Source organism: Procambarus clarkii, chromosome 57 (genome assembly GCF_040958095.1).
Source record: "Procambarus clarkii isolate CNS0578487 chromosome 57, FALCON_Pclarkii_2.0, whole genome shotgun sequence".
In the NCBI taxonomy this organism is placed as follows: Eukaryota; Metazoa; Arthropoda; class Malacostraca; order Decapoda; family Cambaridae; genus Procambarus; species Procambarus clarkii.
This window is the reverse complement of record NC_091206.1, coordinates 12434267-12445142: the sequence shown is the minus strand read 5'-3', so window position 1 is coordinate 12445142 and position 10876 is coordinate 12434267. Positions and strand designations below refer to the sequence as shown.

Genomic DNA, 10876 nt, shown 5'->3' with positions numbered 1-10876 from the left:
GCAAGGCGACGAGAGGCCGGTGTACAACATGGAGATAATAAATTGTCATTCCGCGGAAATGTGGATGACAATTTGTATAACGTAGGCGTGGAGCATTAATTCCTGAGCTTCAGTAGTCAGGGAAAAGTCGGAAAATCCGAGTTTGGTAGCAGGATGCTCCTTCTGGAAACTTTCCTTTTTCAAGACTGCTCATAGCCTAGTCGACAGAGCCTCGGCCCTCCCACGTCCAGGGTTCGAGACCCATACAGCCCAGGTGAATGGAAAGATGGAGAAATAAGCTAGGATAACTAAGAAGACACTGAAATGCATGAGTACCCGAAGAACAATAACAAAGGCACAGAGGTGACTTCAAGCTGAAGGAAAATAACAAATGAGGTCCCCCAAGGTCCGCCACTGGGCCCACTAGTGTTCCTAATTGATGTTAGTGATCTACCCGCGAGGGAGTGTCCTCCTACATGGCAATATATATACAGGTGACACAAAGCTAATGAGAGACACGGGAGACATCTCCCGTCACGCAGGGTACAGTCGCGTCTCCACAGATCTCCAGTACCAGCTCTTGATACTGGTAATGACTCAAAAGGGCCACCACTTACGGGCTATTCATGCCCGTGCCACCTTTTGGGTGGCTTAATCTTTATCAATCAATCAGCTAATGAGAGATGAAAAATCAAGACCAGCAGAAAATTACAGTTACATCTTGACAACCTAACCAGGAGTGGGCTAACAACTAGTTGCTAGAATTCAATCCGAAAAGAAAAGGTTGGACACGTTTCCTTTCATCTGATGCTTCTGTTCTCCTTGCAGTTAAACAAGTTCCAGGGAGTTAGACAACTGTTGTGGGATGCACCCAAGGAGAGGTCAGGAGAGTTCAGTAGTTGCCCTGGAGGGGGGGGGGGTCTCCATAGGCATAAATACAGCTTCCTCTTCTTGAAAAGGGAAGTTATATTCATGTTTATAATTATATGGTTCATACTGTTTTGTTACGGAATTATAGTTTATATCGGTCTATCTGGTGAAGGTTTCTCTACCCTCTAATGCTTCATAGTTCGGGCATCCCCCGGACGCCTGAAAGAATGTCCACAAATAATGATGAGTATCTATGTTGTAACTTATCTTTGAGGATAATAACTTTTCCCTGTCTATTGAGGGCGGGGAAATGTTATTACCTTTATGTTATTAAAGGTTATCATCAGTGCGCAAGTCACAATCTGTGTAACTTGCACCGTAAAAGCACAAGAATGTGCTATAACTAAGATCAAATAAGTGCTTCAAATAAGTGATCAAATAAGATCAAATAAGCGGATTCCAAAGACGGAGAAAACCAACATTGCGAACATTATACATGCATTACGCTCGCAAAAATTGATCGAATAAATTTGAACATACGCAGAGCAGACACTGTTCAAAAATCGAATGCATGCCAATAGCTAATATCATAACAGCAGGCTATAAAATTCATGCCAATAAGTAGCTAGAATAAATGAATAAAGATATATACTTAAAATACTCAAATTTCAATGTACACTTTCATCAAGTCCAATTAAATGTAAAAAATACTGAATTTGCAATAGCAATATCGAGCGATTTTGTATGTGTGCCTTGCAAGCTGATAGAAGGTAGTGTGTGCAACGGACCTCTTCACCAGTAGCGTCATTCTCGCATGCGTGGTCGACCCTGTGGCTTGCTGACAATTGATGAGTACTTACAACAGGCAAAGGCTCCCTCTCAACACTGGTGAGGGAGGTATTTACAGCAGGCTAGGGCTCCCTCCCAACACTGGCGAGGGAGGTACTTACAGCAGGCAAGGTCTCCCTCCCAACACTGACGAGGGAGGTACTTACAACAGGCAAAGGTTCCCTCCCAACACTGGTGCGGGAGGTACTTACAGCAGGCTAGGGCTCTTCCAACACTGGTCGAGAGCTGCACGGCCGACCTGAGAGCCGCGGAGACATGGCCCGGTGTCCGTCTCCTGGACCAGAGTTCATTTCATTCAAAGGTGGACTTTTCCTGCATCTTTTGTCACGGGAACGTCTCCCTTTTTGTGCCAAAGAGTTATGGCAGGCTTGAGAACCTGGACGGGGGGTCTCCACTTGACTTGCACTCGCGCAGACGTGTGTCCCAGTGAAACTAATACTCGTGTCTATCGCCACAACACACTCAAGTATCGCTGTAACCACAATTCTCGACACTAACCAAAATCCTTTTTATTGTAATCCCAAATCCTCTCCTGCGTCATTCCTCCATGTTGTTCCTGGGGGAGTAGAGAGTTCTCGGGTTAATGTGGCTATGCTGAGGAAGACGACTGGTCCAGTACAGCGTCACTATTGGTCTGACAGTCAGTACACAGACCAACACTGTCGGTCTGACACAGTACCGACAGTGTACTGTGTCAGACCGTTTTGGCCTGACTGTGGTCAGTACGACACTACGGTGCTTCCCCCTCACACAGCCTAACACACAATCGACTTGAGAATGGTCCAGGACGGACCGAGACGTCGTCGTCCTTTCACCTTCCAGTGTAGGGTTTGGTCAACATTTCAGTCACGTTACTGTGACTCGTCTGCACTCTGTAGTCAAAGACGATTAAGAACAACAAAGAACGACAGATGACAATATTATAGACGACAGCGAAAACAAATCACGAATGCAAAGGGACGGTAAAAAAATATAAAACATATAAATATAAAGATCAGATTTTTTTTTCGAACGGGGTGAGAATAGCTTGAGCTACCTCATCCCTTTGTGTATTTTACCTCAAGAAACTTGTTTCAATTTCAATTTTTTTCTGAACCCATATTTTCCTCCGCAAGATGTTTAGCTCAGAGGGCCAATGAGCCAGCTTTTGACGCCCCCTCATTCACCGGAGGTAGTGGAACTCTCAGTAACCACCTGTTGTTGTTTAAGATTCGCTACTATGGTGAGCCCGTAGTGGACCTTTTCAACACCACCTAGTCTCTTTCTCTAGCTTGCCTTCACACTCCTGGTTTATATTGTGACTTGCAGGCGTTTTGGCCCTTGAGAATAACTTTAGTTTCCTCTCCCCTCTCGGTCACTCTCTCCTTTAATTTCTTCTTGAACCTATTTCCCCTTTATCCTTAATTTTCACAACCATTTACCCTCAAGAACACGCATAAGCTCGCGCGCGCGCACATACATTCAGATCTTCCAGACTAGACTCTTAGAATGTCTTGTAGACAGTCTTCTCTCCCATTATGTTTACATCAGTTTACCAACCCGTTCTCGCACTTGCTTATAGTCAATATCTTGCTTATGGATAAGTGCATATGTGACATACTAATTTATTGTGAATATTTGAGTTTACCTTGAAATGCTGACTAGAAAACCACAACCTAGCCTAACTTTCTTAGTATGTTAAGATAATACAATTAGTACTGAACCTATTCCTATGATGATATTACATTTTTATAAAAATAATAAAACAAAACTAAAATATTTAAATAAATTGTAAAGTAACTCAGGATATTGTCAAATTTTGTATAAAATCTCTATTGTTTAATAAATCTGAGAGGAAAAGTTAGCGCCTTAAAAAAAATATGGTTTGGAATGTCACATATCTACTTATTTATAAGCTAAATGGTGACTATAAGCAATAAGTCATATATGTGCTGTCTTGTGCGAGAGCGGATTACCTTTCCCTACCCACATCATCTCCTTTCCTCTCCCTCCTCTCCCCCCCCCCCCCCCGTCAGCCACACCCCCACCCAACCCCACCTCCTCATCTCCATTTCTCATCGTCATTACGCGTCGGAAACCTGAAACCAATGTCAACGTTGTCAGCAGTCGCTGTCAAGGGCACAACCCCCACGCAACACCATGTCAAGCTTGTCAAACATGTCAAGCTTGACCTACGACCTCTGCCCACGGGCCGTGACAACTAGTACAGTAACAGGTCGTGTAGTACAGTAGTTTGTATCCTCGAATTCCGGAGTAGAACCCCGCGCAGGACAGAAATGGTTGGGCACGTTTTATTTCACCTATTGCCTCTGTTCCCCCCAGCAGTAAATAGGTACGCCGGGGGTTTAGTCAACTATTGTGGGGTTGCATCCTGGGGGAAGACAGTCGCTCCGTCAAACTGTACTACTGAGCTACCCATAAAAGGAAAAGATTCCAAGGCAAATAACTGCTGGCCAATGGAAGGTTAAGCCCCCTTCAAGCTGTCACCCGAGGACAGGAGAATAAGGTAATCCACGGTCATGTAGTAAACAGTTTGTTTATATGACTCGGTCGTGCATCATCTAATTCTCCTGGGCTGGAATGGCAGCCTTGGTGGAGGCTTAACACTCCATTGGGAATGAAGTTAATTGCCTTAGAATCCCACCGTTTTAAGTTGAGTAGCGCAGTTTGATGGAGCAACTATTGATTCCTGCCGTCCCGTCCCACATCTTTCTCCTGACCCCTGCTAAGTGCTATATAATTGTAATGGCCTAACCTAACCTTCCCCCCTCATAGTTCCCTTCCCTTCTCGCGTGCTGGAGGCCCTGGTGTTCGAGGCTCGATGAATTAAATTTTTAATTATTATTATTATTATATATATATACACACACAAACACACACATTCAGCTTCACGAATCTATACACCGGTTGATGTATAGATTCAGGTCTAATTCACATGACCCCCATAGATTTGATGTATGGTCCCGCCTCTCGACAGCTGAGAGGCGGGACCAAAGAGCCGAAGCTCAACCCCCCCCCCCCCCCCAGCAAGCACAACTAGATGAGCATACACTTTTGAAGTACTTGCCCCAAAGCTCTGCCAGCAACGCTCTCCCAGTCATTTATGAACAAATGTTTCACAAAGTTACAATTAGCACTTACCACCTCAAACGGGAAAAGGTACGACGGAACTCCATGAACAAATCCACAAGGGTCGTGACGAGGATTCGAAACTGCGTCCGGAAATCCTCGAATCGAAATTCGAATCCTCGTCACGGCCCTTGTGGATTTGTTCATTTGATGCATCACATTAGTGTGATGTCTGTATGTAACGGAACTCCATAATTCAAACACTCTTAACTCTAGGGGGAAAATAACTAATAAAAAAATATCTTCTGCTAATAAAGTTTAAGAAGACAGCCGAGGCAGAATAATCAAATACGTTAATAACGGCGAAACTAATTTAAATTTTAAATAAACCGTTGGATATTTTTTTGGGCGGTAACGAGGTCTTTGATGTCCCTTCTCACAATCTATAAACCGCCACCAATCCCCGACCGTCCAAGTGATTGGGCACTATTCCCCCTCCCCCCCTCGGTCCCATCCCAAATCCTTATCCTGGTCCTATCCAGTGCTATATAGTCGTAACGGCTTGGCGCTTTCTCCAGATAGGGGAGTGCGAACTTAAACCCATTTCCAATCCCCTTAAACTCCCTCCCGCCCCACACACCCCACCTCACCCCCATAAACACCCTCCTGCCTTCGGAACCCCTCCCCACCCACCCCCTTTCTGCAATTTCTTTAAATCTTATGTTCATAGTTGTATGTTGATGCGTGTGGGTGAGTGCGTTTGAGTGCGTGTGGGTGTGTGGGTGGATGCTCATGTGTGTTCACAGCCTGGCGCGTCCACACACATGACCCCACATACAGTGTGGGGGTCGGAGGCCCCCCTACAGGCGAGGTAATGAAGCATCACTTATCAGATGAGACCCCATGAGGCGGTGGACCAATTACAGACCAATTGCGTCCCATTTCTGAATTGGACCATTAGCTTGATACAGCGGCCATTACAGGTAACTTTGTCGTTAAACGTATTCCCTCTTTCAAAGATTTATGTCTCCTTGATGGGTAAGCCTCCTGCTCAACGTCTCCTGATTGGCTAATTCAATTCGCTGTCGCCTGATTGGCTAATTCAATTCGCTGTCTCCTTATTGGCTTTTCTTCAGCTCATTTTCTCTTAATTGGTTCATTTTCCTACTTATTATCTGCTGATTGGTATGTGCATCAGCTCAGCGCCTCCTGATTGGCCAGTCCTCCTCACTGTCGCCTGATTGACTCATTCTCCCACACATTGTCCTGTAATTGACTCAGTCTTCCACTTAGTCTTTAATTGGCTTAAACCGTCTGCTCAGCGTCATCTGAGAAGACTTTTTGCCGGAAACGTTGAGCGTAATAGTGGCTTTAGGTATAGTGTATTAGCTCGATCTAGAAATCCAACACTGTTTTTAACTCATGTTGAATATATGTACTTTTACCGGAATAAATATTTACTTATTTATTCTGAATAGCCAATCCTCCCATTCCCTGTCTCCTAATGAGGTAATTCTCCCATTCAGTCATTTATTTGGCTAATCTTCCGACTGGCTTGCCAATAGATTAGAGCAGACTCTTCTTCACTCAAGCTCTTTATTTATATATTCTACGTACTCTAACATCACCTTCCTATAATAAATACACTCTGACTTCCACGAACAAGCAAGACTAAAATCACCTGCATGACAATCAAATTGCTTTACTTCATCTTTATCTGGGAGGTGATCTTGAAGCGGGAGTCACCGCCCCCCGTAACAACTGGGACAACGTCTTGCGACAGAGGTTATTGCGCCTACTTTCACTTAAGGCAACGAGACGATGTCGTAAATAGGAAAGGAAATATGCTTCAAAACCAGAAGTCGAGGTTTACTGAACGGGGGGGGGAGGGAGGGAATTTCACGGGGAGAGGAGCAGACAGGCAGATGGACGCTTCCAGATTTGCTAGAGCGGAAAAATGGAAATACTTAGATCCTTGCAAAACTGAGTCCCTCTCTTGCTCTAGCACGCCCTCACTCGCTCTCTGGTACGCTCTCACTCGATCTCTGGCACGCTCTCTCCAACGCTCTCACTCGATCTCTGGCACGCTCTCTCTCTCCCTCTCTCTCTCTCTGTTTACCACACTATTGTTCCCACTTGCTCTCCAGCCCGTCCTCAATCCAGCCGTCAAACCCCCTGTTTATGATTGAAAAACACTTTACTCGCGGCTTTCAACTGATGACGTTCGAACATTTCTCGAAGCAGTGCTTCGCTGACGACATCTGTTCGAACCACCACGCTGGAAATGCTTCACCCGCGTGCTTCAGATACAAATAACCGCCAACAGAACCTAAACACCTAATTAACCTACTTTTAACTATACATAAAACTTATAATATATATAAGTTTTATATATATTATATATATATATATATATATATATATATATATATATATATATATATATATTATATTATATATAATTATAAAATATATTTATATGTGAGTACGAAAGTATTTTAAAACACAATACGTTAAAACTGATGAATACATTATGGGGGAGGGGACGGTCGCCGCTTTAACGAGCCTGGCCGGAAAAAAGGTTTCGCCCTTTAGCGAACTCTCGCTAAGCAGATGTTTCCAAGTTATGAATTAGTGGCGATCTTCACGGATTCAACTCTCGCTTATACATGACTTATATAACAAGTGCAAACTTCCTGACGAATTGCCTAAACATCGTTGTCGTACACATTTTGCCCACTTCTCTCCGCCTCCATCGGGGATCGAACCCGGAACCTCAGGACTGCGAATCCGAAGCGCTGTCCACTCGGCTGTCAGGCGCCTCATATTATATTCAGGCGTCGTGACCCCCAACGTCGCTGTGACCCCCAACGTTGGTATTAACAGTAACATCGGCACACTGTTCTGCTTTTCGCCCAAAATCCACTTACGTACACCTTTACCGATGAAAATATAATATATAAAAGTTCTGAAAATTTCTCAGGGTAATGTTCCAGGCGGGATACCACACAGCCCATCAGACTAGCTGCTGGAGTCCGGTGCTTCCAGCCCGTCCTCATTCCATTCCATCCAGCGGTCGACCCCAAAGACGCATTCATCAATTTTAACATGCTCTTCATTCTAAATAGGAGTTTTCGCAAATACAAATATTGTTATTTATTAGCATATTGTGCATATATAGGCATTGGTTAGATTAGGTGGTTAGGTTCTGTTGCCGATTAATTGTATAGTACGTGGGTGAAGCATTTACAGCGTTGTGGTTCGAACAAAAGTCGTCAGCGAAGCACTTGTTCGAGAAGTGTTCGAACGTCATTAGTTGAGAGTCGTCGTAAACCGTTTTGAATTCATAAACAGAATGAAAAATGATCTCTATTACTATTCATATTGTATTCCTATTGGTTGTGGTTGTAGTAATAGTGGTGGTGGAAGTAGTGATGAAAGTGGTAGTAAGAGTAGTAGTTTCTGTGACGTCATTTACTAAATCGCGTCACAAAGTCAATTTAGTGGGGTGACTTATAATACAACCCAGCGGGAGAATATTCTTACCCAGAAGGCTCTCTGGCCCTAACCATTCTCAGAATCTCCTCAGACGGCCACAGCCAAGACCATCAACCCACGGTTCATCAAGCCCGCATGATCAGTCACCACGATTGATCAACCCACGACCGATCAACATACATTATATATATATATATATATATATATATATATATATATATATATATATATATATATATATATATATATATATATATATATATATATATATATATATATTTTTAGGGGTACCACCACTGGTTTAATTAAAGGGACCCACATCCTCGAAGAAAATAAATAGTGTTCAGAGAAGACCTTGTGGATTCTCACTGAATACTTTAATCTTTTCCTCTCCTACCACCCCTATTATTATTATTTTAATATATATTATATATATATATATATATATATATATATATATATATATATATATAATGCGGAAAAACCATAAGAAACACATGCTGTGTTACACTGTCATATAACGCTTTGAAACTACTGACGGTCTTGGCTGTGTGTGGGCGTGCGTGCGTATGTGTTAAAACTGAACTTGAAACAGCACATATTTGGAGGAAAAAAAAAAAAAAAAAAAAGGGAAAACAGAATGCTGAAGAGAACAAGTTTTTTTGGTTTGTTTTTTTAAGAAATAACTGGCTGGTATGACAATGGCGTCTAGTCTCAAGGATGTCATTTAGAGGCAGCTGAGCTATACTTGTGAGGAAGCGAAGTGGGGGATGGGCTCATGATTGAAGAATTTTCCTGGTGTTGACAAAGGCTTAACAGGCCGAAACGTTCACCTCTCTTTCCTATTTCTTTGTGGTTTTTCCGCATACAAATGATCAGTGTTTAGTGATCGTCAATTGCATTATATATATTATATATATATAATGGGTACTCCTTTATCCAATGGAGTACTTTCCCTTTCACTCCAGCCTGCATCTCCAGCTTTTTCACTAGCCTCTTGTGTGGTACTGTGTCAAAAGCTTTCTGGCAATCCAAAAATATGCAGTCTGCCCACCCCTCTCTTTCTTGCCTGTTCATAGAATTCAATTAATCCTGTGAGGCAGGACTTGCCATCCCTGAACCCATGTTGATGCTGTGTTACATTCTGTCATATAACGCTTTAAAACTATTGAGGGTCTTAGCTGTGCGTGTGCGTGCGTATGTGTGTTAAAACTGAACGTGAAACGGCATATATTTGCAAAAAAAAAAAAAAAAAAAAAAGAGAAAACAGAACGCTGAAGAGAACAAGTTTTTTTGTTTTGTTTTTTTAAGAAATAACTGGCTGGTATGACAATGTCGTCTAGTCTCAAGGATCTCATTTAGAGGCAGCTGAGCTATACTTGTGAGGAAGCGAAGTGGGGATGGGCTCATGATTGAAGAAAAATGAGCAATTTTTTTTATTTTTTGGACGAGTCAACAGAGTGGAGTTGATAATTAATTACCGAAATCAATTGTTGCACAAGTCTGTGCTTACGCTTGGACGACGCAACGAAGTAACGAGCTAGCAATTATATTATTTTAATTCGTGAATGATACGAAGTTGAAATTAGCAATACATCATTAAAAATCAAATCTATCTAGAAAAAATGCAGTTTGTATGAGGGTAATCTTGAGGTTATTTCGTCTATATAGAGAATGACGGAGTTAAGAGAGCTGTCTGGACATGGGTGAAACACAATACTGGTAGATAATAGTGGTTAAGACATCAACCCGAAAAAAGGTTAAGCTTGTAACAGTGAAGAAAGCAAGGACGTTGAAAGACCTCAGGAGGAGCGGTAATTGACGAGATGGCTAGGTGAAGACACTGGGCGTGGGGAGGGTAGAGGTGGATTGGTGTCGTCTTAGGCTAGCTGTGTGAGTTATACCACCCTTTCCCCTTGTGCGTTCTTCGTTTATACGTCACCCAAGAACTGTCTTTATACAGAATAGCACACAGTAGGAAGGAAGCACGCACAAAAATAAAACCCGGGTAAAGATAAACCAAGCGAAAAAGCGAGCATAGAATAAATAGAAGAAGGAAAGCACCATGAAAGTTCGCTAACCTTGGTTTCAAATAGCCTCGGATAGGCTACAGGCGACGGTAGCCCACAGTTGGAAAACCATTTACCGTGGCTTGCTATTATCTTTACTTAGTACATCAATAAATAACACCAGTGGTACAAACGGCGTACGAGGCCTAAGTGTGCTGCGTAAAGGGCGTAGCAGTGAAGTTCTCAAATGGTTTTACGGATTGAAATTAAGGAAGAATGTAAAAAAAAATATTAGGCTACACTCTTATTAGGTACGCCATATGTGATGGCTGGTATCTCCCAAACAAACGTTTACATGGCAAATATCCTTAAACACACCTTTACATGTTTGATATAATCGAACAAACGTTGATGTTTGATATAATCGAACAAACGTTTTACAAGTCTTATCCTAAAACAAACGTTTACATGGATATTTGCGACGTACACGTTTTCGAGGCTTGTAAATTATTTGCATCTGTAAATAAACACTGATGATGCGGAGTGATCATCATCCTGTACAAATGTTTCAACGTCACTGTTTGCGTAGATGAACGTTGCCT

General features: G+C 42.5%; 1 protein-coding gene across 7 annotated transcripts in view; it reads right to left on the bottom strand.

Annotated features, from left to right (window-relative positions):
• Nucleotides 1–10876, bottom strand: part of LOC123745054 (uncharacterized) — a 249725-nt gene that overhangs the window by 227522 nt on the left and 11327 nt on the right. The gene's annotated exons all lie outside the window — the stretch shown is intronic.